The following is a 27,992-nucleotide window of genomic DNA, read 5'->3' on the forward strand; positions in this document are numbered from 1 at the left end:
TAGTTCTTGAATTCCAGGCAGCAACCCACTGTCAGCTACCACCCCTCCCCTGCGACGGTTCATAACAAACTGAGCCACTAAATAAACTCACAAAGGAAAATCCAGTCTCTGGAGGTGTTGGAGGCAACCTGTTGGTCCAGTTTGATGATAATATCTTGTCTGGTTCCCGTAGCCGAAATTCCAAATCTTTGGAATAACTTTATGACTTGAATCCTTACCTTTCCTCCACTCATATCCACTGGTTTTGGCATATTTCTTTACTTCCTCCAGTACATGAGCCTATGTGGTTTTCCTATATGGTTTCTGGGTTAACTGATCTCTGAAGCCCTGACATATCTCCTTTTCTCAAGGGAGGATGCCTGTTGTTAGAGCAGCTCTTTGCTGCTCCCCACCTCCCTCCTTTGATGGAGGTTTGGAGTTATAAACTGGGTTACTTGTGACCTGGAGTATGTCACTTACATTCTCTAATCCCAGTTTTATCTCAATTGAGGGGTTGGGGACTAGGTTATCTCTAATGGTTAACATTCCTCCGCCCCCCCCCCCCCTTTTTTGAGATATTTGCCTAATTTTTTTATATTACATGATTCCGTATGATTATATTGTCATCGTAAAGGCTTTAAACAGTACAGAGTCATTCAAATTATAGTTGAAGAGTCCTCTTAATTTCACTGCATCTCCTACCCCTCCTTTCATAGCCAGAGATAACTACTCACATTAACATTCCTTGATTAATTTGTCTAATAAAATTTTGTCAAAATTGAATCTTTGTGACCTTTTAGTAGCTATAATTTGTGCATTTGATTTTGGACACTGTTAGTCATTCAAGAGGCAGTGCTGGTGAGGAATGGTGTGGGTGATTGACAAGGCATGAGCACTCAGCAGAAGATGTGAAATATGAACAATGAATTGTTCTTGGTATGAATAAGATTCTGTGAAGTTAATTCTCTCCTTTTCCAGTGACAAACTTGAGGGGAAGGAGATTGTGGTAAGAAGAGTAGAGGGAGGAAGAAAATGCTTTCTGTCATTTTACAGATTTCAGTGTCTAAAAGTAGTCATTAGAAAGCTTATTTCCTTCTTCACAGTACCCCATGAAACTTATGTGGCCAATGGTATATTTTGGATTGAGTTTTGTGACTCCAGTGACTAAGTTTTCCATTGACTGGAATAACTGAGAACAAAGTTTGTGGTAAAGTTCTTTGTTCACCAATAGATGTTTCTCTAAAAACAAGTTTTCTGTTAAAATGATAAACATAACAATTTCTAGTGGCAAATTATTGCATTAACAACATAGTGCATTAGAGCAAAATTTAAAGAAATACAAATATATTGGTATGCTCTGGTTCCTTTGTTAGTAGCATTACCTATTTTCAATAGCTAATTATTTGAACAACAGTACTATTGTAGAAAATGATTTTTACCTACCCTTATCAGACCCCTTCTAGAGTGAATATAGTTCAAAGGCTTTTAGAAAGTGATTAGAGTAGCAAATGAAGCTCTTATGGTTCCCTTTCTATTGTTAATCTCTTCATTTTAGCAGATGGTACTTGGAACTCATTTTACATAAGAGTTTTTAAGAATGAATCCCATTTTCAATTTCAGTTTCTTTACTTCTTTGCCCCATGCAAAATTAAATTGAGAGAGAAAAAAGACAATTCCTATATATATTAAACATCAGCTTCGGTAAAAAAATTTTTTTTACTCACACAGGAGAATTTAGCACATTTTTCTCCTCATTAAACACACACACACACACACACACTAAAAAACACACAAAAAAGTGACTAACAGCAAAAATACTAAAGATTTTCCATTACTGAAACCAAACAATTCTGCACCTCAAATTTTATACCCAACCAAATTTGTGTTCCAGTGAAGAACAAAATAAAGATATTTTTGGCCATGACCGACAGATTACTTTGAAAGTAATCTTCAAAATATATTACTGTAAAGCAAGAGAAACAAAGTGAATACAACATCGAGAACGATGTGGGTGTAAAACTATTAAAATTATAGCTGAGTCTAAAGAACTATTGACACATTAAATAAAGAAACAGTTGTTAATAATGTGCAACTAAAATACCAACCTGTAAGTAGTTGATGTGAGAATAGAGGGATTAGAGAATAGGACACAAAGGTGGGGCCAGAATTGAAGAGGTCTTAAGATTCTTGCCTTGATCAGGAAGATAATAGAGATCCTGATTATTTTAATTTTTTTTAATGTTTATTTTCAAGAGACAGAGAGAGGGTGAGTGGGGGAGGGACAGAGAGAGAGAGAGAGAGAGAGAGACCCAGAATCCAGAGTGGGCTCCCGGCTCTAGCTGTCAGCACAGAGCCTGACATGGGGCTCAAACTTATGAACCACGAGATCATGACCTGAGCTGAAGTCAACACTTAACCCACTGAATCACCCAGGCTCCCCTGAGATCCTGATTATTTCTAGATGTTGATAAGATATCTATGTTTATATGTGAATGTTAAAATGTTAAGGCAATCCCTAAGAAAAATGGGAAAAGAATAGAATACATCTTTTCAAACATTTTAAAAAATAGAATACATCTTTTCAAACACTTATGGTGTGGAGCCTGCTTGGGATTCTCTCTCTCCTGGTCTTTCTCTGCCTCTCTCCTACTCTCACATACTCTCTTTCTCTCTCAAAAATAAGTAAATGAACTTTAAAAATAAATAAATAGATAGATAGATAGATAAATAAATAAATAAGAAAAAAAGGAATAACTAGATTAATTTGACTAAAGGCAGAGAACAAAGGAGACTGATGCAAAATAATGATAAATAGAAAACGTGAAAATAAGTGGCCAGAAATAAGTCAGACATACAAGTAGTCAAACTAAACATGAATGGCTTAAATTCTCCCTTTAAAACACTTTTAAACTGGATATATTAAAAAAGTTCCAACTTAATGCTGTTAAAACATGTGACATTCCCAAAGAAAAACAATAAAAAAGCATTTGAGAAGAATATGCAATAATCATGAAACTGTGTGCAAGACAAAGTTGTGAAATATAAAGCAAAGGAAAGAAATAAAAGTGGTGAAAATACAGAGAAGGGAATGATCCACAATCATAGTGGGAGAATTTACTACAACTTTCTCAATAATGAATAAATTCTGGAGACAGAATTTTATTTTATTTTTTATTTTTAATTAAAACATTTTTTTTCAACATTTATTTCTTTTTGAGAGACAGAGCATGAGTGGGGAAGGGGCAGAGAGAGAAGGAAGCACAGAATCCTAAGCAGGCTCCAGGCTCAGAGCTGTTAGCACAGAGCCCAAGGCGGGGCTCAAACCCATGAACTGAGAGATCAATACCTGGGCTGAAGTCGGACACTTAACAGACTAAGCCACCCAGGCACCCCTTTATTTATTTATTTTTAAGTTTATTTATTTATTTTGAGACAGAGAGTGCGGATGAGCAGGGGAAGGGCAGAGAGAGAGAGGGAAAGAGAGACTCTCAAGCAGACTCTGCTCTGTGGGTGCGGAGCCTGATGCAGGGCTCCATCTCATGAGCCGTGAGATCATGACCTGAGCCACAATCAAGAGTCAGACACTTAACTGGCTGAGCCACCCAGGCACCCCTCCACGTTTTCGGTATTTGTAAACTTCATGATTATCAACTAGAGAATTTATACAATTTTCAAGCGTCCATGGGACATTTACAAATTTTGATCATGTATTAGTCTACTGGGAAAACATCCATAAATTCCAAAGAGCTGAAATCATAGTTCATAGTCTCTGAACAAAATACAATAAAATTAAATAGTGGCAATGAAAGGAGAATCCTCTAGCCTTAATCTACCTATTTCAAAAAAAAAAAAAAAAAGATACATTCTTCTAAATAACTCTTGGTTCAAAGAAGTAAGACAGGAACTATTAATCACTTATAAATAAACAAAAAGGAAAGTTCCACCATCATCACTTGCTGACTGTGGCTAAACCAGCACTTAGAGAAAATGTTAATAGCCTCAATTTGCTTATTAGAAAATAAGAAGGGATTTAAAAACTCAGTAATTAAGAAAAGAAGAAATAAAAGAAACAAGAATGTATAAGAATGGAGATAATAATGACAGAAAAAACAAAACAACTGACTTTATAAAACCTAAAGCTACTTCTTTGAAGTGATATATGAAGCAGGCAAAACCTTTGGTGGGTCTGATCATGAAAAAAGAGATGAGATACACATACACTTTAGGGGTGCCTGGGTGGCTCAGTCAGTTAAGTGTCCAACTTTCGCTCAGCTCATGATCTCACAGTTTGTGAGTTCAAGCCCTGCATCAGGCTCTGTGCTGACAGCTCACAGCCTGGAGCCTGCTTCAGATTCTGTCTCCCTCTCTCTCTCTGCCCCTCTGCCACTCATGCTCTGTCTTTCTCAAAAATAAATAAACATTAAAAAAATTTTTTTAGAAAGATACAAATATACTTTAGAAACAAGAGAGAAGACTTAACCACAGATTCAGAGGAAATTTTTTAATATTATAAAAGTATAATGTCTTTGACCTTCAAATAACAAATTAAGTCTATTTACTTTTCTAGTAAAATATAAATTACTAATAATATTTTAAAAAGTGTTGGTAAACCTGGGATGCCTGGGTGGCTCAGTTGGTGGAGCCTCCGACTTCGGCCCAGGTCATGATCTCGTGGTTTATGGGTTCGAGCCCTGCGTTGGGCTCTGTGCTGACAGCTCGGAGCCTGGAGCCTGCTTCGGATTCTGTGTCTCCCTCTCTCTCTCTGCCCCTCCCCCCTCACGCTCTGTCTCTCTCTCCTTCAAAAATAAATAAACATCCAAAAAAATTTTTTTTAAGTGTTGGTAAACCTAAAGAGAACAATAATTAGAAGAAATTGACAAAGTAATAAATCAGCTCCCCAATAGATAGAAGGTGAGGACTATTTTATGGGCTTTAAATCTTCAAATGCTTAAGAACGAGCTAATCGCTACTATAAATAAATAGAAGGAAATCGTCCCAACTCAACTCTCTTTCTATGTATAGTTGAGGTACTGAAACGGACAGTGATGGCACACACACTCAAAATGACCACATTCTGCCACACTGCCTTATGTACATAAATCTAGAACTCCAAGTAAAATAGTATCAAATTGAATTCATCATTACCCAGTAATATTAATCTCAGGAATGCAATAATGATTGAACACTAGTAAATCTTATTAATGTACTTTACTACCTTAAAAAGAGGAAAAACCACTGGTTCACTCCAATGGTGCTAAAAAAAACCCACATGATATAAAGTCCACATCTATTTGTGATTTAATATAAAACAAAACAACTTCCAGGTTAGTCAGAGAAAGAAACTTCACTAATTTGGTAGATGGTATCTACCAGAAACCTAAAGCAAATACAAAATTGTTTGGTAAAATAGAGTATACCATTGAAAGCAGGAACAAGACAGGCTTATTATCACTACCCTTACTCAAATTATAATGGATGGCCTAGCTGAAGCTTTTAGGTAAGAATAAGAAATAGGATAAGAAGAAATGAGTATAATACTGGGAAGGAAAGAGCAAAATGTTTCACTAGATTTTATTTGTATAAATACAAATAAATACAAATACAAATAAAATTTGTATAAATACAAATATATATATATATATATATATATATATATATATATATATATGTATGTATTCTGTTTGCAAAATCCAAAAGAATCCATTGGAAAACACTAGTACTCTTAAGAGTATTTAGTAAGAATTACAGTATCAACTTGTCAAAACCAGTAGCTTACCTGGATCTCCACAGTTAGTAATCAGAAAGTATAAAAATGCCTCATGCCCAAAAGCAAAAAAACAAAAAACAAAACTATTAGGAAATGTACATACCTATAGGAAGAAAAATATAAGATTTTCACACATATTTTAAAATTCCTATTTATCTCTTTGATGTATAGTAAGAGCTTTAAAAGGGAGAGAAAATGTACACTATTAGCTATAAAGATTTTGAGGAAAAAAAAAAGAACACTGAAAGAGGACTGTTGCACCAGATATCAAAGCATGATGTTCAGCCACAGCGATTGAAACGGTATTGAAATGGCTGGAGAAGAGATAGATAATTGCAGTAGGTATTAGAGACTCCTAAGCAAGTGTGGGTACTTACTATATGGAAAAGTTCGCATTTCAGATTGCATAGCAAACTGTGGACTATTTCATAAATGGTGCTGGGAACATTAGTTTTTGATTTGGAAAGAAAATAAAGTGAGAGCCCTGTCTCTTAGAAAAATGAATTTCAACTACATCAAGGAGCTAAGTGTAAAAACTTAGTGGAAAAGCCGTTTATAAGATGAGGCATAAAACTCAGGGCCATTAAAAAAAAAAAAAGATAAACAGATTTTTTTTTTTAAAGAGAGAAGAGAGCGTGCAAGCCAGGAAAGGATTGAGAGAGAGAGAGAGAGAGGGAGAGAATCTCAAGCAGTCTCTACCTTCAGTGTGGAGCCCAATGTGGAGCTCAATGCCACGACCCTGGAATCATGACCTGAGCCAGAATCGAAGAGTCAGATGCTCAATCGACTGAGCTGCCCAGGTGCCCCCAAATTAACAGATTTTTATAATATAAAAATAGAACTTCTATAGGGTAAAAGACAAAAAAAAAAAAAAAAAACTATGACCAGAAGTTTATGCCATATAAACATAATGCTGTATTTGCAGCTTATATAATTCAAAATGAATTATGACCAATAATATATAGGTAGAGTTCCTAAAACTTGTTAAAATTACTCCTTAAAAAACATAGAAAATGGGCAAGGCACAGAAAAAGGAATAACACAAAGTAGTTTTTGCCTATCATATTGACACAAATTTAGAAATTTGACAATAGCCAGTGTGGGTGAGGGGGTAAGAAAACAGATACTAACATGTACTATAGGGGGAAAAGTGTAAATTGAAAGTTATTTTGGCAGTAACTATTAAAATTAAAACCCAACATTTCTTTCACTCAGGATCTCCACCATGTGTACAAAATACACACACATGAATGTTTATGGCATTATCAATTATAACAGCCCCGAATTGGAAATACCTAAGTAGGAGAATCCATAATAATTTATGGAACATCCATACTCTTTTTAAAAAAATGTTTATTTATTTTGAGAGAAAGAGAGCACAAGTAGGGGAGGAGCAGGGAGAGAGGGAAGAGAGAGAATCCCAAGCAGGCTCCATACCTACCTTGGGGATCATTCCCATGAACAATGAGATCACAACCCGAGCTGAAATCAAGGGTTGAACACTTAATTGAGTCACCCAGATGCTCCTAGAACATCCATTCTCTTGAAAGTTAAGTGGCAGTTAAAAAGAAAATGAGGGTACTGCTAACCTGAGATCTTTGACACAGAATATTTTTTTAAAAAGTGACAAAACCGTGTATGAATTATAGCCTCATCTATATATTTTAAAAAGCTCGTCCTGATATTGGTAGGTACATATCTGTATGTGTATAATTGTGTATAAGATATATATATACACACACACACACACACATATATATGAAAATACATATATAAAATGGAAGAATAACTGGAAGGATACACACCACCAAACTATAAAGAGACAATTCTGGTGGCGATGGGGAAAAAGATGTGGGAGAGGAAAGTTGTATGTTTGTGGCTGATATTTATATAAAGTTGTAGATAATATTAAATGTATTGATCGATACTATATTTCTTATATATAAAAAAATACATCTCCTTTCAAACTTCTAATTATTAAGGGGTGCCTGGGTGCCCCAGTTGGTTAAGCGTCCGACTTCTGCTGAGGTCATGATCTTACAGTTCGTGAGTTCCAGCCCCACGTCGGGATCTCTACTGTCAGGGAGGCCCGCTCTGGATCCTCTGTCCCCTTCTGTCTCTGCCCCCTTCTCTCTCTGCCCCTCCCCTGCTCACGTGCACTCTCTCTCTCTCTCTCTCTTAAAAATAAACATTCAAACTTCTAATTATCAGAAGGGAAAGTCATGATTTCACTAGGTTAACATTTGACCTATTTTGTGGATGACATACCATTACAAAAGGGAAATACAGTATTATATTTTTATTATGTGTCATGCTCATTATTTTTCACTCAGTGCTGTTCATTGAGTGGCCCGTGTGTGCACAGAACACTGGATCCTCGGGTACAGTCTCTGAGAGCAGCGTGGTCTCACTCCAGGATTCCTCTTGGTGATCCTGGAAGACCATATGCCCCCTGACAAAGTGGAGGCAGAAGCATTTAGCATCTTGCCCTGGTGCTTTTATGGACCTCCCTAGTCCACTGTACAGAAATTCTTTGCACGGAAGGTCAGCCCAGTGCTGTTTCGTGTGTAGATGAAAAAGGCACTGGAACCAAGAGCTTCTATGAATTTCACATGCAGAGACTCACGCCTCTTTGCCCTTCCATGTTTGCAAGATCTGTCATTCATGGAAGGAAGTTAGGTCGTCTGAAATAACTTGCTATGTGACTAGCCACGGTGGTTGTTATTAGTGCTTTATACTCTGCTCCGGGATGGTAACGAATTTAGACTGACCAGTATGATACAATTCCCAAACCAATTTCTCTCTCTGTCTCTCTCTCTCTCTCTCTCTCTGTCTCTCAAAAGACAGGCATTTTTTTTTTAATTTTTTTAATGTTTATTTATTTTTGAGACAGAGAGAGACAGAGTGTGAACGGGGGAGGGTCAGAGAGAGAGGGAGACACAGAATCGGAAACAGGCTCCAGGCTCTGAGCAGTCAGCACAGAGCCCGACGCGGGGCTCGAACCCACGGACCGAGAGATCGTGACCTGAGCCGAAGTTGGACGCTTAACTGACTGAGCCACCCAGGCATCCCAAGACAGGCATTTTTAAATTTTTTTTTTTTCAACGTTTATTTATTTTTGGGACAGAGAGAGACAGAGCATGAACGGGGGAGGGGCAGAGAGAGAGGGAGACACAGAATCGGAAACAGGCTCCAGGCTCTGAGCCATCAGCCCAGAGCCCGACGCGGGGCTCGAACTCACGGACCGCGAGATCGTGACCTGGCTGAAGTCGGACGCTCAACCGACTGCGCCACCCAGGCGCCCCCAAGACAGGCATTTTTAAATGTCTGTTTCTTTTTAAAGTTACATCCGTTTCTGTCCATGAATCTTGAACCAAATAGTAATTCAACTTCAGATTTGTCAGTATAAATACCAAAAGCTTAAAATAAAATTAAAAACCCTCCGCCCTTCCTTTGCCTTAAGAGAGCATCCCCGTGTTAGAGCAGAAAAAGTGCAGCTTTTCTAGGTTGCACTAGGTTGCACTAAGAATCCAAAAATCTGTTTGAGGACTGCCTTCCGGGATCTTTTGCAGGTCACTTCACTTCTCCTAGACTTCACTTTATGTCATCAGGAAAATGCAGAGATTGGGGGAAATGGGGAAGAGAGCGGATAGAGAGAGGATATAGAAAATGAAGGAGAAAGAGCTTTGAAAGGTATAAAAAGCACAGACCAGCATGAGAATTTATACAAGCCCATTGCTCCTCTTCTTACACACACACACACACACACACACACACTCACACAGCTGCATGCATGCATTGGATTTCTATTCTCTTTCATTTATGTTCCCTTTAAAGTAGGTATTTGAATCCCTCTTAACACATTCAGCTTTGTCTTTTGTCCCATGTACCCATTGATCTCACCAGCACCTGAGGCCTTGGATTTACTTAGTTCTACCTTTTAGGCAGTCCCTGTTTTCTCCCAGAGGTGCATTTACCTTAGTGTCAAAAGCACAGTATGTTCCCTTTTTGTTAACTTAACCTCTGTGTTGTTTTTTAAAAATCAGATTTGAAAGAACAGGGACCCTAGAAAGCCTGTGATATGTAAATATTTAGCCAGGCAGATAGGGATAGTAAGCGTTTTTCTCTCTTAACACAAAACATGATTTTATTTGCTAAAGCTGTAATCTTGTTTGATAATCCATCAGTTTATTATCAGCTATGTGGTGAGACATAATGCCACAGGGAGATAATGAAGAACCTTCACCTGATACTACCGGGTTGATTACAGTGACCGCAGGAGAGAGAGTCTTCTGGAGGGGATTATGTTAAACATAGCCTTTCTATTTACAGTTGATTTCCTCCGAGGGCTTTAACTGTTCAGCTCCCAGCCTAGGTAAGTAGGTCATCTGAAAACCTTCAAAGAAGAGTCTGCAGGTGTAGATCAACTAGACATGTCTCTTTATCAGGCCTCATTAAGTCATTGTTTGATGCTCAGTGCATTTATGAATCAAAGAAAAAAAAGATACGAAGGCGTTCCATTGAAGACGGTATTTAAAACAGACACAACCCAGAAAAAAATCCAGTTTGGAAACAGAGCAGGAGACCCTTCTACCCCACAGGTAACATCAGGATCCCAGCTCTTAAGTATTAAGTCCAGTAAACTGGATTAATAAGCTGAAATTTTATTAATTATTTTAAGTGTAATTAATTAATTAATTTATTTATTTATTTGAGAAAGAGAAAGAGAACAAGCGGAGGAGGGGCAGAGAGAGACAGGATCCGAAGCGGGCTCTGCGCTGACAGCAGAGAGCCTGCAAGGCTCAAACTCAGGAACCGTGAGATCATGACCTGAGTTGAAGTCAGAGGCTTAACCGACTGAAACACGCAGGCACCCTAAACTGAAATTTTAATATAACCTTGATTAGTAGGATTCTCAAGGGTGACAGCCCCTTATGATGTCCCCAGAGAAACCTGGTCCGGCAGTTGGCATGCTCAACTCCAGGAGGGGGTGGTACCCCCAGAGCGCTGCAGGAAGGGCCCCCTGCTGGGAGGAGACAAGTGTTGCTTTCCAGCTCTCATCTTTGACTTCTTTTCTTCCTTGAAATGTCTCTTCTCCAGATTATCCACTATGCAAAACGTCTTCCCCTGAAATGCAGTCTTCAAGTGGCAGGCCTCCTGAACTTAGAGGCTGTGTATTCTGGAGTTCTATATTCTCTCCCTTAAGTCTCTTCTGAGATAAGCAGATGAGCAAACTGCGTTTCAAGGAATTTTAGTATCTTCTTTGGTCCTTTCCCATCTTTCTTTCTCCTTAGAAGACATTTTCTTCAGAAGGTAGATTCTGAAGCCAGATACCTAATTTTAGATCCCGGGCTCTGTGTGGCCTTGGGCAAGTTACTTATCTTGGAATGCCTTGGTCCTCAGCGGGAAAGAGAAGAAAACAGTGTTAGTTACTCGCACAGTTATTGGGAGGATGCAGTTGATTCATACCAAATGTAGCCCTTAGAACAGCATCTGGCACACAGCAGACATTCAGTGAGTTTTAGATATTGCTATTATTGTTGCCGTTTCCCTCCTTCCATGTCCTGCTTTGTCCCCTCATCAAACATAAATTGACTGTCATCTCTGTGATGGACATTGTGGCTCCCCTTTTCAGAAGATTCGCTGTCTATGAGGAGACAGGTCATCAGACAGGTGCAGAAGACAGGCACATAATAGAGGTGTGTCAGGGCCTCCAGGTTATCAGGGATCAAATGTTTGGTGTCTGTGGTTTGTTGGGAAGCCCTCTTGAGGAGGAGACCTGGCATCTGAGTTGAACACGAGATGGAGAGGTGTCCACTAGGCCAATGGTGAAGAGACAGGAGTTCTAGGCAGAGGGGCCCGCATGCAGGAAACCATGGCCGTGTGAAAGACCATGGCGGGGATCTGGACTAAGAAGGCTTATTAGTAGAGCTTCCATAACAAAGTACCACAGATGGGGTGGCTTAGAACTAATTTTCTCACAGTTCTGGAGGCCGTAAGTCCAAGATCAACGTATCAACAGGTTTGGTTTCTTCTGAGGCTTCTTTCCTTAGCTCACAGACAGTTTCCTTTCTCACTGTGTCCTCACCTGGCCTTTCCTCTCTATCCTCATTTCCTCTTCCCATATGACCTCATTTCGCCTTAATTACCTCTTTAAAGGCCATCTCTCTAAATGTAGTCACATTCTCAAGGTACAGGGGGTTGAGGCTTGTGCACTTGAATTTGGGTGGGAGACACGTTTCAGCCCATCAGAGAAGTCATCTGTTAGGTATGACTGGCGTCAGGCGCGTGTGGATGAGTGTCGGGAGACGAAACCGTAATGCCAAGCAGCACCCAGATCTTGAAAGGCCTGGCTTCTCATCCAGCAGAGGAGGGTGTTGCCGGATGGGAATGGACACCGCCGTCTGCTGGAGGCTCTGCTGGGCCCCCTGGGGCTGAGGAGCGAGGGGCCCACGGGAAGGAACCACACTCTCATGTGTCAGATGAGACGCTGGTTTGAATTCCAGTTCTGTTCCGTCACACCTGTGGCAGCCGAAGGCAGGCAGCGATTCCCCAGCACGAAGAGGCTCCTCGAGAACAAGGATGTGTGTGGGTGTGGGGGGCAGGTGGGTGGGGCAGAGGGAGGCAGCTACAGCTGAAAGCTTGCTGTGGCAGCATCAGTGGCCGGCTTGCCAGGCTCCCGCGAGTGAAGAAGCTTCCAAACAGCCGATGAGGCAGGCTCCGGGTTTTCCTTCTCACGCCTGAAGGCCCCTCAGGTGTTCCTACCATGATCACGTCTCTTACTACCCTATTTTGTAAATGAGAGAACAGCCTCCCTTTCCTTCTCCTGCCAGGTAGAAGCCCACGGCAGCTCCGTGCTGTTGACAGTCAGAGAATGAGATAATTACTCCTCTCCATTTTTAGAATCCAGCTCACACTCAAGCACTTCGGTGCAAAAAAAAAAAAAAAAAAAAAAAAGAGGTGCCGTGTCGGGAGAGCAGCATCATTTTGTGTGGGGGTCCCATTTGGTTCAGAGACCAGAGACAGGTGTCTTGCCCTGGTTTTACTTGTGTGTGGTTGTAGCTGCTTGGGCACACATCACTTCCTCCCTGTGAGAGTTGAGCTTCTCTTTTGTAAAAAGGGGATGATAGTATATGCATGACTAGGACAGTGGTGAGGACTCAGTGAGAAAATGTAAAGCCCTTTGTAGTAGTTAAAGCATTATGCAAATGTCAGTTCCTAAGATGGAAATAAAAAAAAAGAAGAGGGGCCCCTGCGTGGCTCAGTTGGTTAAGTGACCAACTTGGGCTCAGGTCATGATCTCACCGTTCACGGGTTCGATCCCCGCATCGGGCTCTGCTCTGACGGCACAGAGCCTGAAGCCTGCTTCGGATTCTGTGTCTCCCTCTCTCTCTGCCCCTCCCCTGCTTGCTCTCTCTCTCTCTCTCCCCCTCAAAAATGAATAAACATTAAAAAAAATTAAGGAAAAGATTCAAGGTGCTTGCATTTTGCGATGTTGGTGACTGGGTAGGAAAAAGTAAGCATTTCGATTCCAATGCCAACTCTGTGCTTGTGTCAAGACCTTGGGCAGGGCAATTATAAACCCTGGTATCACTGCCCTGCTTTGTATCGTGGGAAGTGGTGTCTTCCTGTCTCTCTCCTTGCTTTCCACCCTCCCTCCTTCCCCTCAGCTCATCTTCTCTCAGATGATGTAAAGATTAATTGGATGGTGTCCATGCTGTCTGCCAGGGAGACAGAAAGCATGAAGTATCATCTGGACGGGTTTGGTAAGCACTAGATTCTCTTTCCTCTGCTTTTGACAAACAGAGTGACAGCCCATCGCTGTGTTTAAACAAGTTAATATGTATGTTCCTTGACATAAGGAAGCGCTCTAATCATGAAATACAGCTTGCATGTCATTTGGTTTTGAGATTTTATTGAGTACTACTAATCTTGACATATTTTGGTTGGCACCTCATTCCTGGTATAGTGGGTTAGCGGTTGAATAGTTTGCAGACTTTGTGAAACAAAATCCTCATTTAATGGTTTAGTTTGGCTACATTTCGAAAATATACAAAAACATAATGCACTTTAATTTTATAGGGATTTTTTTTCAACTTGTGGCTTTGGTTTGGCTCCCCCCCCCCTTTTTTTACTCAATGCTCTTTCTTTTCTCTCTCTCTCTCTCTCTCTCTCTCTCTGCCTCTCTGTCTCTCTGTCTCTGTGTTATGTTCCAGTTGCATAGCCTATAACGAAAGCTGCAAAGAAAGACAAGCTTGTGAGGTGACTGAACTGCAACCAGAAGAACCCTCTTTGTACTACTTGATGTCAGGAATGTGTTTACACCCTGGCCAGTGCTCTTGCCCTGGACTTTTGTGTGTGAGTGCAGGGGTTCAGAACATCTGAAGGCCACCACGCAGTGGAGTGACGGGTCTGAAGCTCCCCCATAGAAGCACCTGGTCTCAATGTGCAAGAAGATTTCAGTCAACACCAGCCCCCGAAGTCACTGAACCTCCATGACATCATGCCCAGGCGGGAAAAGTCAACAGGTCTCTGGCTCGGGTTCCCCTCCCCTGTTTTTCTTTCCTGGGCTCTCAGTTCTGACTCAGGGATGATGTTTAGAAAGCAGAGCTGAGTTCAGGCTGCCCTCTCGATTACTTTGGCTGGAACCTTCCTGAGTACATTTTGCTATCTCTTTGTGATAGAAACAGGGGCACTCACAGTTGGCAGGGGATGCTCTTTCTGTTTTAATTTCGCAAGGCATAATTATAGTTCCAGGGTCTGGAAGCAGCATAGAGTTCTTTGGAGAACTTCACAGGGATTTTTCTGTTATGACATAGTTTATCTGGCGGGGGGTGGGGGGGGGGAGTAAGGCAAAAGGCATTTCCAAAGAGGAAATAATAACACTATTCATGTTAGCATGCCATTCCATATTGAGTAGATCACAAAATCAGAGTACACATTTTGGAGGGGAGGGGGTGTGGAGAAGGAGGTGTCTTAAAATGTTGGACTCATATAGTGTGGGAAAATCTGGATAAATCCTGATGAATGGATGTGGGTGGAGAAGGATATCAGGATATAAAAATAAATGTTTTTACTTAGAAAAGCAATAATGAAGCATCCAGCTGTATCTGAGTGAATTTGTAAGTACCCTGGGCCCTGGGGATATGGAAAAAGATCTCACCCTAGTAATAGTAATCTGGCCTAAACCGAAGTCATAAAATTCCCTCTGCCCCCAGATGTTCAGTTAGAGGGTACTTGGTTACTCTGTTGATGTAGCGAGAAATCACAGAACTGCCAGGGGTAATGGAGAGAGCAGTGACAGAGGTAGGGAGATGAGGCTGTTTCTCTGCGATGAAACCTGTTTTTATAGGTGATTCCGATGTACAGTAAGTATTAAATAGAGCAACTAAAAGATGTTTTATTTGAGATTAGTGCTGGAGCGATATTCTCCCCATGGCACTAATAATCCTGCAGTGTTCCCCACCCACTCTCTCACCGGCTCCCTGCTCTGTGTGTTCCAGGTGAGCCATGGTGTCCACGTTTCTGCCTCGGGAAAGGAGAGATTCACCTTGACTCACTGTGCCCCTGATTTTTTTTATTTTAGAAAACAGGGGTATCCGTGCACTTTTTGGTTTTTTGGGGGTGGTGGTGGTGCAGAGGAAGATAATAAGTGAATTCTGCCTTTGTAATTTAGTGACAGGGACGTATAGATAGGGGCAGCTCCAGGTAAAAGAGGGCTTTTCAAGAATGGTGTTTTGTAATTGAGTGATCATTTCAGACGTTCCTTTATGCATGTATGCCGGTTTGAAGTCCAAGGGACACATACCATCTCAACCTAACATCTCTGATGCTTTCTGCACCACACAGGACCCACAATCCTTGTTTAATTGTGTGCTTCTTGCATACTTCAAGGGCTGTCAGAGGAACAATAAGAGGCCTGTTGTTGAAACCACATCGTTTCCATCACAGGGGGGAAAAAATAAGGTCATTGTAAGCTTGGAGCATTGTTAGGTTTGAGCCTGCCCAAATTATTTCATTCATGTTAAAATGTAAGGAGATGAGAAACGTATTGCTTGAGAAGACAGAGGTTATTTTACATCTGCCCCTTCCCCACGCTGGGATACTGGACCCCAAGCCTCTCCCGGGTCACCCCCTTTTTAGCTGGAGGGCCAATGCTCTCTGCCACCCCCACCCCCTACCCCACTCTGGCAGTTCGGGTTTGTGTGTGTGTGTGTGTATGTGTGTGTGTGTGTGTGTGTGTTTTCAATTTGTTAAGATGCTAAAATCTGCTTTGTGTGATTTATGAAGGAACTTGAAGCGATTAGTTTCACAGTGCATGAAAATTCCTCAGGTTCAGGGGGGGACGGCCAATCTGTTACACTGTTTGCCGTGGACTGGATGGGAACATGAGCAGCTCGGAGCCATAAGGAGATTGTGTCGAGTTATTAAACACTTGTGGTAAAGCTGCTTATTGTTAATTCCCCGATGTCCTGCTGAAGCGATAGGATAAAATCAGATCGGATTAGATCAAAGAGCCTGGGAGCCAGCCTTTGGAGCAGATTCATTTAATCAATAAAGAGACCTCCTGAGAGAGGGGCAGAGAATAGGGGCCGTCCTGGTGGCTCAGGAGATTAAGATGGGGGTGGGGGAGGTCAGTGGTGGGAAGAAACAACATTTATACGTATTTATTTCTCCCCTTCTTTTTGAGACATAATTCTCCTCTGAAACATTTCAGCCATGAGCATTTTAGCCACGCTCACCAAAGGGTGTAAACATTTCTGTAAGATCTCATTACTCCAGCACCCCATTACTCCAATAATGCCCTATAAAGCAGGAGTTTATTTAAAAAAAAAAAAACAGACCAAAACCAACTTCTGTTCTATAAAAAGTATTTCAATAAAAGCAATTTAGGCTTAAATGATTCCCCAAGAAACATTAATCCCTTATGAGTTAATCTGCAAAATTTCCTATTGTCCCTTCGTGAGGAGAAATAAAAGAGAAACACCAAAAGGCCAAAGTCTGGCCCCACCTCCCTCTTTGTATTCTCCCCATGCCCACCTTCCAACCCCCGCCAATAATTAGAAGGCATTGTGTGTTAAGAGGTATGATGCACGTCCTTCATCCATGATTAACACTTCAACCAGTGCATATTCATTCATCTCTCAGCCCTACCAAACCCCACTAAAATGAGGACTCGTGGAAAAGGAAGTGACACCCATTAGAAAGTTAACCACAGAAAATGAGAGAAAAAATGAAGGATGGAGCAAATTAAGGATGCGAGTCCCTCAATGGTTATTGGCTTTAATGGTGTTATAAAAATGATGTCGGCTTTTACCAGGAATAATTTATATTCCGAATTAAATAAGGATATGTATCTATAAATCCATTCTATAAAACTTAATTTTCCATCTAGATATGCTGATTACTTCAGGCCCCAGCATACCTTTACCGGTTGTTAATTACCACGGGATGGTTTAACACTATTTTCCAAATCAGCATGCATGCATAAAATGACTGCAATCCAATTTGACACATTATTAGTGATGATTATTGTCATAGATAAATTAGATTGAACAGAAAATAACCTTCATCCTTAGCATGTTTTAGCTCTCAGAATTAATGTGATTTGGTGAACACATATAAATAAAAATCTGATGAGTCCCTGCTGACTACAGGGCCTGCTGGTGCTGAAGTGTATCAATTTCATGCAGATGATGAATTCCTTAAGCATTCAATGATAATCATGCTTGATTTGACAAGACTTTCTCATGCTATTTTAGGGCCTTAATTTTCTGTGAAGTTCTGTCAAGTGCTCATCAAGCACCCACTTATCTCCGTATCTTAACCTGGCAGCCAATCACAAGGTTGCCTAACAGTACAGCTACCGAGTGCCAGCCCATTAATATTCGAGTCACGTGACTGTCCAAGGAGAGAAACCAATCAATGGCTGATTAACATTCAGGTCACATGACTCCCGAGGAGAGTAAATGAGTTACACAGTAAGACATCAAACAAATTTTCATCTTGAAAGAGTGATTGCTTTTTCTGCTGCTGTGATGTTTGTCAAATTCGCTCTAGCCTTGTCCAATTAAGCTCCATGAGCTGAATTAATAATGAAGAGATGTAAGTACCGTGCCAGCATGAGAGCTGTGAGTGGTGCCACGGAATATGAACTGCTAAGAGAAAAAAAAAAATTCTTACAATGATTGAAAAACCGCATCTGGATAACTAGAATAATTGCTTTTGCAATCTTGATGCTGTTGTGTACTTTCCAGTGCAAAGTGTGGACTGGAGTGTGCTGAGACATGGTACTTTGTGTGATACTTCAAAAATGATTGTGATTTTGAGGTTAGAGTGATTTTAAAGGCGTCACACAAATACACGTTAATTGGATTATTGTTTGTGACCCTAGTAATGAATTTCATTTGCACACTCAATTAAGTTCTGGGGCCTTCTAGAGATATGATCTCTCAAGGTTTTTAAACTATCCATAGAAGGGAAGGAGATTGTTCTGTATTCCTGTATCTTGGGTGAAAGAAATGACTCAACCAAGTACTTTAGAGAGAATTTGTGAACATGTGTGTGCATGTATGCATGCACCCACGTGTACTGTTCATTTCATTAACATTCACAGGTCAGTAAATCAAGTTCATCGAGTTATTTCACACTGCATAGGTGAGTCAAAGCAGAATGTTCTGAAAAAGGCCCATGCTCTCTTACTGTTGATAGCCAATGACAGCTTTCTTGTAGTTTCAGGGAAAGTTCTATTTATTCACAAAGTCGATGGCATTTCAACACAGATGCGCTACTAAATTCCAGTGACATGTTTAGAATAGAGACCCTATGACTAATAAAGCTTTCATTTCTTCCCTGAAGGGAGTGAGACTTGACTAATGGTTTATTGGAATTATCAAAGAGTGTCAAATCCCACTTAATAAGTTCCAGCATGAAATTAACTAAATTCCCAAAGGCCTTTCTAAAACAATATAGTCAAATAAAAGGTGTTGCGTGTGCTGGAAAGAGTGTTAAAACCAGTTACTTGGAAGTGACGAGAAATAAATCTAACTGTAGGCAGGAGGCAATGTTTACGCATACAGTTAATAACCTTCTTAATGGGACTGCTTGGTTTGGTGATTCCCGTACGGGGAGCAAAGTGAGATGTGGAACACAGTGTAGGCAAAGGGCCATAAGTCAATTCCCAGCGCTGTTAGTCAAGGATGGAAACTGCCAGGAGAGAAGCAATGAATTTAAAAGCCCCAGCAAGCAGAGAGAGAGGGGAAGGAGAGAGGAGAGGTTCGAGGGGAGAAGGTGGAAGAGTCCAAGATGGACCATCCTGACGTAATGAAAACTTACTTAGTCCAAAGAACAAGGGACCCCAGCATTTCCCCAGAAGGATTCCTTTCTGACTGTTCCTTACTAGTGACTTAGAGAATCGTGTTGTCGTTCGTAACTTCTCAGGGACAGAAAGGGCATATTATAGCAATGTTTTGTTTTGTTTTAAAGCAAAAACAGAGATCCCAACCACAAGGCATAAACTGAATTTCAGAGACTTGTGAAAACACAGCTCTGACTTAGTATGAAAAATCTGAGGCACCCAAGGTAATGTAAGTTTAACTCGATCTTCTTTTCCTGAATATTTTGCCCATGACTCGCTTTGCACCAAACTGGTAGCCTGGAGCTCTGCTCACATTCAACGCACACGGGATGGAGCCGCTTCCTACAAGCACCCCACTTCCTGACACTTGAGAGCCCTGGACGGGAATGCGGCTCAGTGGCTTTAGAAGGCCCTGAATAAAAGGGTTTTCCACTTTCTGCATAACTTTACATAATTAATAGTTTTCCATGCAAACTATTGTTTGCCTTAATTGTTGTTTCAACAGCTGTTTTCATTAAATTGTAAAGCCCGCTGTGTCTAATCCTTTGAGCACCACTATTGATAACAAGAACTGCTCTGAAGCTTGCTCTGGAGGAAGAGTTAGCTCCCTGCCAAGCTGGAAAACCGTCATGAAGTTACTTGAAAAATAAGGCCTACAGTGGGACTGGTTGTGTAGCTAATCCATTAGGCTTTTCAAAAGAGCCATGCTCTGTACCCTTATGGCTAAATTGACCCAACAACCAATCAATGCCTTTATTTGCTGCGTGGCTGCCCCGAAGGGTCTTCTAGCTGGGTCCAAGTCGCAATCAAAGCCTCCATCAGTACTGGGTCCCTGATGACATAAATGGCCAAACTTTCAACGCGGCTGGCTCGAGTCCAGTCACACCATTTTGAAGATACAAAGAGGCTGTGTTGCACGGTGGAATTCATTTTCTTGTTTACTTCCTCCAGAAACAAGAGCATCATCAGCACGCTCAGTGCATCGGATCAGACCGCGGAGTTGTTGACAGAAGCTTGGCGAGGCTTGCCAGCTTTCCACAAGAAACGCTGGCTTTCTTCTCATACACCCCCTACCGTTTGTGTCTCCGCCAATTGTAGCACATCAGAGCGGCCATTGAGATAATGACCGTGAAGTCTCATGAGACACTTTGATGAAGTGTAACATTTTTTAAAGGATTTTTGTCTGTGCCAAAATGATCGAGGCAGCTGACTAAAAATCGCCCCATCAAAATCAAGGCTGATGAACAGCAGGCGGAGGCATGAGCCTCCCCAGAGAAGATGGGGGGATTTTGCAGCCAAAGTGTCTTTCTTTCCATGTCTATGTGTACCACAGATTCCTTTTTTAAAAAGCCATCTTTGTTTCAGATGAATATATGTCAGTGGCTGATGCTTCAGTCTCCAACATTTTAAAAAATTTTTTTTTTCTGTCAGCCCCCGGAAGATACAGGGAATGATTCCTTTCTGACAGCTCCCTACTAACGGCTTAAAAAATAACATTGTGCTTAATGTGATCTTGGTTGGAAAAAAGCACGCTGGGCATTTCAGTGCAATGCAGAGGCTTTCAGTCAGAGGTTGACCCAGTCCTAATGTTCAGGTACATTTAGATTTCTCTAGTTGAGCTGGAATTAAGAGCAGGATACACAAAAGTGGTTCCGAACCCGTGAAGAATAAAATGAAGCTGGTAACAATGTATACAAAGATTGCTGGCTTATTTGGGAGAGAAATCACGTGTTTGATTTATTGCCTGGTCTGTCACGACTACCAGTTGTTGAACACCTGCCGTATTCACACGGAGTCTGCGATCTTCACAACGCCCCCACTTTACCACCTCCATTTTAGGTGAGGAAGCCAAGGCTCATGTGAGGAACCTGAGGCCTGGAGATGTTAAGTAACTTGGCCAAACCCAAAGAGCTGGGAAGTGGGGAAGGCATGGTCTGACCCGTGTGCTTGCTCACAAGATGTGTTCTCTTCCCATCTGTGATTCACTGCTTCCATTGTACACCCGATACAGCTCATTAAATGGTGCTCAGTGGGAGAAGAGGAAACAATTTGTGGTTGAATTGGTAAAGGCAATGAATAAAATGGATTTACAGTTTGCCATTCTCACCTCTCAGCTTGTCAAGTAGACATTAGCTGCATGGCATCCTTTCATACCAGTCAGCAAATGCATGCTCTGAAACCAGGTTTGAGCGTGAGAGAAGCTGCAGTGAGGTTTTGGGTAACCTCAGTCCGTCTGCACTTTACCTTCTTATTCAAGGTTGAAGCTCGGGACAGGTCCTGCCCTTGGGAGGAAGTGTGGGCGGTGAGCTCGAGGACTTCTCAGAATGTCACAATTGAAGAGACACCTGTGCTTCTGCAAATCGACGCAGAAACCACAAGTGGAAAAAGGGGGTTACAGTTCAGTTGCCTTTTGACTTTTTGGTTCTGCTTGTGGAGCAAGAATCTGTGTCAGAGTGGGATGGAGGGATAAATTGGAGGAAGAGTGACAGGAAGTCAGGGAGCGGAGAGTAATGACACAGATGCTTGTATTTGCATGTGCAAGTGACATTCCCCTGGGCTCCTTTTAAATGTTTTCATCCTGTTTCCCTAAGTACAGCCAAATAAAAGGTGACAAAAGCTCAGAAAACAGAACAAAGCCTACCTAATTTAGTGCACACATTGCAAGGAATAAACTACAGGGTCTCACTACCCTGTTGCCAAAGAAAGCAGGTTTCAGGAGTCAAGATGGATGCTTCCCGGTTTACACTTGGAGTTTACTAATTATTTAGACTTTGAAAAGAAACAGCATCCTAGATCCAAGCGTTGCAGAGAAGTTTAGGCATCCAACTTCGCACACTTGAGGCTTCGTGAAAGAAAAAGGACAAGGGAGGCTAACGGATGGATGGCAGAGGTGCCAGGAAGGCTTCTCATGACGGGGAAGCCAGGCAGGAACTACATATATCCTTCTGCACAAGGAAACTTGTGTAATGGACCCAGAGGCATTCTGAGAGGTCTTTCAACCTCCCTTCCATACCAAAGCATGGGTATGTGCATTTTATAGAGGGTGAGTGTTCTATTGGGAGAGTCGATCACAAACTCCTTATTAGCTCATTTCAAATAGAAAGCACTCAGACTTGAAAGGAAAGGACTCTAGTATATTACTTTCAGGAGCCCTTGAGTGAGGGAGCCACAAAAAATCCATCAGATTTTAAAGAAAACTCTCTCTATCTCAGCCCCTACCCTCACTTTCCTCATTTGTAAAACGATGGCTTTAGATTCTCTGAATCCCTCCCAGCATTAAAAGTGGATAGTGTTGGCATTCATTAAATAGCGACTAATGCCTTTCATTTCCACTCATTCTAAGAGGATCTTGAAACTAATTGAATCAGTCCAAATTGACAAATAAAAAGATCTATTTGTCACTTTTCCAAATATGCTCTGCTTCTGAGCCTTTGCTCAGCATTTCTCAAATTGTGGTCCCTGGACCAAGGGTATCAGCTGGGCCTGATGTGAAAATGAATCAGCCCGCCCCTGCCCGAACTTACTGAATAGAAATTCTGGAAGTGGGCCCCTACCATCTGCATTTAAACTGCCCTCCAGGTGATTTTGGTGCTTGTTCAAATCCCAGACCACTTGCTCAAGCTGTCCTGGCTGCCTGGAATGCCTTTCTTGAGGTCTATTTGAGACTTAGTTCAAATTTTGCTTTCTTCAAGAGGGCTTTCCAGCATCTCCTGAATGAAATTAAGTTCTCCTTTTCCTACCATCTCACAGCATTTCCCTTCTACTGTCGTTGAAGAACTTATTAGAACTTCCTGCAATGCCGTGTCTGTATGTGCTAATCTTTGCCCAAGATACAGAGTCTAACGGGGTGTGGGAGGCAGCCTCTAAAATGACCCCTAATGATCCCCATCTGTTGGTAGTTGTGACTTGTATATTCCCCTCCTTTTGAGTGTTGACTTATCTCTGGGTTGACTTATTTCTGTGGCGGAAATGATGGGGTGCCAATGCCAAGATAAGGTTATAAAAAGACTGACATCCATCTTGGTCATGTTCTCTTACTTGTCCTTCCTCCCTCCCTTTCTCATCCTCTTGCTTTTCTTCCTCCTTCTCTCTGTCTCTCTCTCTCATCTTTCTCCCTCCTTTCCCCTCCCCCCACCAGACCAGCCACCATGTGAACAAGCCCAGGCTATCCTGCTAGGGAGGCCCTAGAGGGTGAAAGGCCACATGGAGAAGGTTGGAAGTAGCCTTGCGGAAAGGCACCTATTAGTGAGCATGCAAATGGATCCTCCCCTGAGGATCCTTGAACCTTGAAGCGACTGCAGCCCCTGCCTACACTTTGATGGGCAGCCTTGTGAGTGACCTTGAGCTAGGCCCACCAAGTTAAGCTGCTTCTCCGTTTCTGAGCCACAGAAAGTATAAGATGATAAATGTTTATTGTTTAAGTTGTTAAGTATTAGACTGATTTGCTATGCAGAAATAGATAAACTAAATACATAGGACCGGCATGCTTTTCGGGTCTCCAAAGCACATAATAGGGTGCTGTACTCATAAGAGGAGTTTATTGTATGATTGTTGGAATCAGAGGAATGTTGCTTTGAGAGATTTTCAAGAGTGGTCAATTTCTAGGTTTAAAAGGGATGAATTCACTGCAAGTCCCAAGGAACATATGTTGAATAAGTTACAGGAAAAGAATAAAGAAGGTGAGGGTTAGGGGAACCTGGAATAAAAGGAAGAAGGGGGAGACATGTGGTAAGTTGGAGGGAAACTCACGTAGGCTATTGCACCAAGTTTTCCTGCAGTTGTGGTTTTCAAACTTGATGAAATAAGAGATTTTTAAAAAAACAATTTGAAGAAGATTGAGGCCAAACTACCCAAATAAATATCTGCAATATGATAGAGAAAGCCCAGAAGTGTGCAAATGTCAGCCAGAGGCCACCCTTTGAAGACCAGGGCAACACTGAAGAGTCCGAGTTTAGATTCAGCCAAGACGAGTATCCAAGTGACTCTGCGTCACATCTATTCATGTATTCTTTTCTCCCAATGACCTACCTTTGTCTCAACATCCTGACATTCTTGTGTTCTAATCATCAGCTCCCAAATTTGCCTTGAATCATCTTCTGAAAGGAAGAACAACAAATCATGTGGGATTTGAGAGCAGCTAGCTGGAATTCGGTCTTCCTTCTTGTGTGCACAGTGTCCTCCTCTTGCCCTGTGCAGTGCACTTCTGGTTTCTTTCCCCTTCCTGGCGCGCAGGAGGGCTGGCGGTGCCTGAGAGAGGAGAGGGGGTGGTGAAGGCAGGCCAGCAGCCCACCTGCTCCCAGGACCGGAAGCGTGTCCACAGCGTGATGACATGTTTCTCATTCTAACCTTCAGGAGCAGGACCTGAAATTTTCCCTTGGTGCTCCTGAATGCTGCTGCTGGCTCCTGCCACGCACACACACCCGCACGCACGCGCACGCACACGCAGGAGTGTAACACACTCCTCCGAAAACTTGAGTCGCAGAGAGAATGCAGCGAGCTGGAACCGGTGGTGGGACAGCCTTCTCCTGGTACTTCAGGACATAATGGAGACTGACCAAAGAGATTACTGACTGGGTGAAGAATGGAGACTGTAATTTCAAATGAGCTTGTCTGCACTTTGCTTGAGAAAAATCTTGGCTTGGATGACACCCAATATAATACGGTTTATTTGGTGTAAGTGCAAGTATTTTTCTTTTCCTTTTAATTTTCTCATTTCCTGAACACAGGACTTTCTTTCTGAGGAGTGTTTCATACCACTGTTGTTGTCATGTTTGGCTTCATTTTAAAGAGTAAAAAAACAAAAAAAAACTGTTTAAGAGAACGGCTCAATTAAGTTTTATATATTAGCTTGGCGACTGCTTGTGTTACTTAACTAAAGAAAAGCCAAGAAAAACTATATAATTCTGCGATTCAAGGCACAGCACTTCAGAATAAGTGTCGGACAAAATTGTTTCTCTTACCATCTGAGAGGTGGCCTCAGCCAGCTTTTGTGGGTTTGGAGGGATTTTGAAGTTGTCACTTTACAGAAACTGTGATCTTGTTGGGGAGATCCTCTGGACGCTATTCATTGCACTTTCTCTCTTGTTCCTTTCGCCACATGCCTGCCTCACCCTCCCAACCAATTTTCCTGCCGAGGTGGCTTTGGGGAGAGGTGGCAGTCTCCTCTCGCTCCTGGAAAGAGAAATGTGAGAGGATGAGAGCCCCACATTGCTCAGTGAGTGGGATGAGTTAGTTGAGGAAATGGCTCACATGTGGCCAGTTTCTCTTGAATTCTGCAAGTTGTGCCATGTCCCAATGGACGTAAGTTCGATTAGATAACTCTTGTTCAGCAGATCTCACACTCCCCTTGTGGATTTACCTGAATCTACATTTTGAGAGAAGATAGAAAAACCACACTGGTCTCTGGTCCAAGTAGTTTCTAATGCATACATGTCAGATATTAGAAACAGTATCTTGGGGCATCGGGGTGGCTCAGTTGGTTGAGCGTTTGACTCTTGATTTCAGCTCAGGTCATGATCCCAGGATTGTGGGATTGAGCCACAGTTTAGGCTCCTCACTGAGTATGGAGCCTGCTTAAGATTCTCTCTCTCTCTCTCTCTCTCTGTCTCTCTGCCCCCTCCCCTGCTCTCTCTCTCTCTTTCTGTCTCTCTAAAATAAAAAAATTAGGGGCGCCTGGGTGCTTAGTCAGTTAAGCGTCCGACTTAGGCTCAGGTCATGATCTCGTGGTTCCTGGGTTCAAGCCCCACATCGGGCTCTGTGCTGACAGCTCAGAGCCTGGAGCCTGCTTAGGATTCTGTGTCTCCCTCTCTCTTTCTGGCCCTCCCCCACTCATGTTCTGTCTCTGTCTCTCTCTCTCTCTCTCTCTCTCTCCCTCAAAAATAAACATTAAAAAATAATAATAATATCTTGATCCCTCTTCCACTCTTGCATTGGTGTCAGCTGGCTCAGATATCAAAGCTGGGCTACAACCAGCGCCCTCTTTGGCCACCCCAGCTCTGAGGGCTCATTCTAACCCCTCAGCTTGTCCTAACCTAACCCTGTCCAACTTCCATTCATTTGGTCTCAGAAACACTGAGGTGCGTCCTGCTCTTCCCCATCTGAAACGTATTCCTGCTGAGGAAGACGCTGAGCGTAGGCAGAGGCCAAACAATGCTGGCGTGCAGCGATGGCATTCAAAGAACCGGTGCTACCCAGCCCCTGCCTCCTCCCTCTGTTTATCCTTTTGTCAACTTGGAAGACATTTGCCAGGGTAGAAAAGCCACACATTCCTGGTATAATTTATAGAGTACTGTTAAGAGATGGTATAAGTGGTTTATTTTTACGGAGGTTATTACTGGTCACAAAACTTCAAGTCAGCTATTTGCAAGGAACCCATATGAAGGAAGCCCCTGTTTGTGGCATCCACCCTCAAGAGCATCTGACAGAGGGCTTACTGTACTTTTGTGCCCAACCACATTTAATCCATTTATAAGACCCCTTTGTATGAGATGCCTTACCAGAGGAAATTAATGTAGGATATTGCAAACAGCTTTTAAGAATGTCTTTTCTGTAGAAGAACTGTGTGGTTCTGAGAGTGAAGTGGGCTTCCCCCACCCCCCACCCACATTGTTATGACTTGACATCTCCAATGTGGAATGTTTCCAGCTGGTTATGATAAGAAAAGCCTGGATTTTTCACTCTTGTGGAAACCACAGTGGAAGAAAGCTATTATATTATCTATTCACTTACTCTCCTCCTGTAAATATAAGTGCATTTAAGAAATGGTTCCAAGTTTGGGGAAGGGACGTGGCAGCACTTAAAAATCAGGCAATGAGAAATTGCAAGTTCAAGATGACAATGGCTAGTCATGTGGAAAACAGAAGATAAACATGTGCCTTACATGGAGGAAGATATTTTCTCACCCAGTAGTAAATTTTAGATTTTGGGTTTCTGGGAATGAAAACAAATTTTTAAAATTAAAAACTGACAGCAGATGCCAGTTTTTGGGTTTTTTGTTTCATAAGTAGGGCATCATGAAGAAAGCAACTACCGTCTTCAATTTCATCATCCCATAAAATAAAGGACAGACAGTGTGATAAAAAAAAAAAAAAAAAAAAGTAAAGGGCGCCTGGGTGGCTCAGTTGGTTAAACATCTGACTTTGGCTCAGGTCATGATCTCACAGTTTGTGGGTTCAAACACCGCATCGGGCTCTGTGCTGATGGCTCGGAACCTGGATCCTGCTTGGGTTTCTGTGTCTCCCTCTCTCTCTGCCCCTCCGCTGGTCACGCTCTGTCTCTGTCTCTCTCTCTCAAAAATAAATAAACATATATAAAGTAAGACATAATTTCATAAAGAATCATTCTTTAATAAACTTGTCTCTGTGTAAGATGTCATTACAGTGGGCTTTTGGGGTTTTGTTTTTTCATTTCACAGCAGACCATGAACTTGTCCTTACTGTCTGGCCCCAGTTCAAGACCTGGTACAGGGAACCACTGCTCCAGGCATTATGGTGTGTCAGCAGGTCAGATGACCTGCGGTCAGGTCTGTGCCTTGTCACGACTGGGTGTGTTGTCTTGGCAAGTTATTTCTCGAGTTTCATCTCTGCTTATATGCAGAGTGGATAGGGGTGATACCACTCTTCATAGGGCTGTGGGAGGATCACATGAGGTAAGGGAAAGGAATTGGTGCATAACGAGTGTAGAGGACTTGGTGGGTCTTATCAGAGGACTGACATTCTCTTCTGGACCATTTCAAGGACAGACTATAGACTTAAGGCAGATATGTCAAAAAGGTTGACATTAGGGACGCCCGGGTAGCTCAGTTGGTTGAGCGTCTGACTTCACCTCAGGTCACGATCTCATGGCTTCACCTCAGGTCACGATCTCAGGGTTCCAGCCCCGTATCGGGCT

This window comes from Leopardus geoffroyi, chromosome D4, assembly GCF_018350155.1.
Source record: "Leopardus geoffroyi isolate Oge1 chromosome D4, O.geoffroyi_Oge1_pat1.0, whole genome shotgun sequence".
Classification (NCBI taxonomy): domain Eukaryota; kingdom Metazoa; phylum Chordata; class Mammalia; order Carnivora; family Felidae; genus Leopardus; species Leopardus geoffroyi.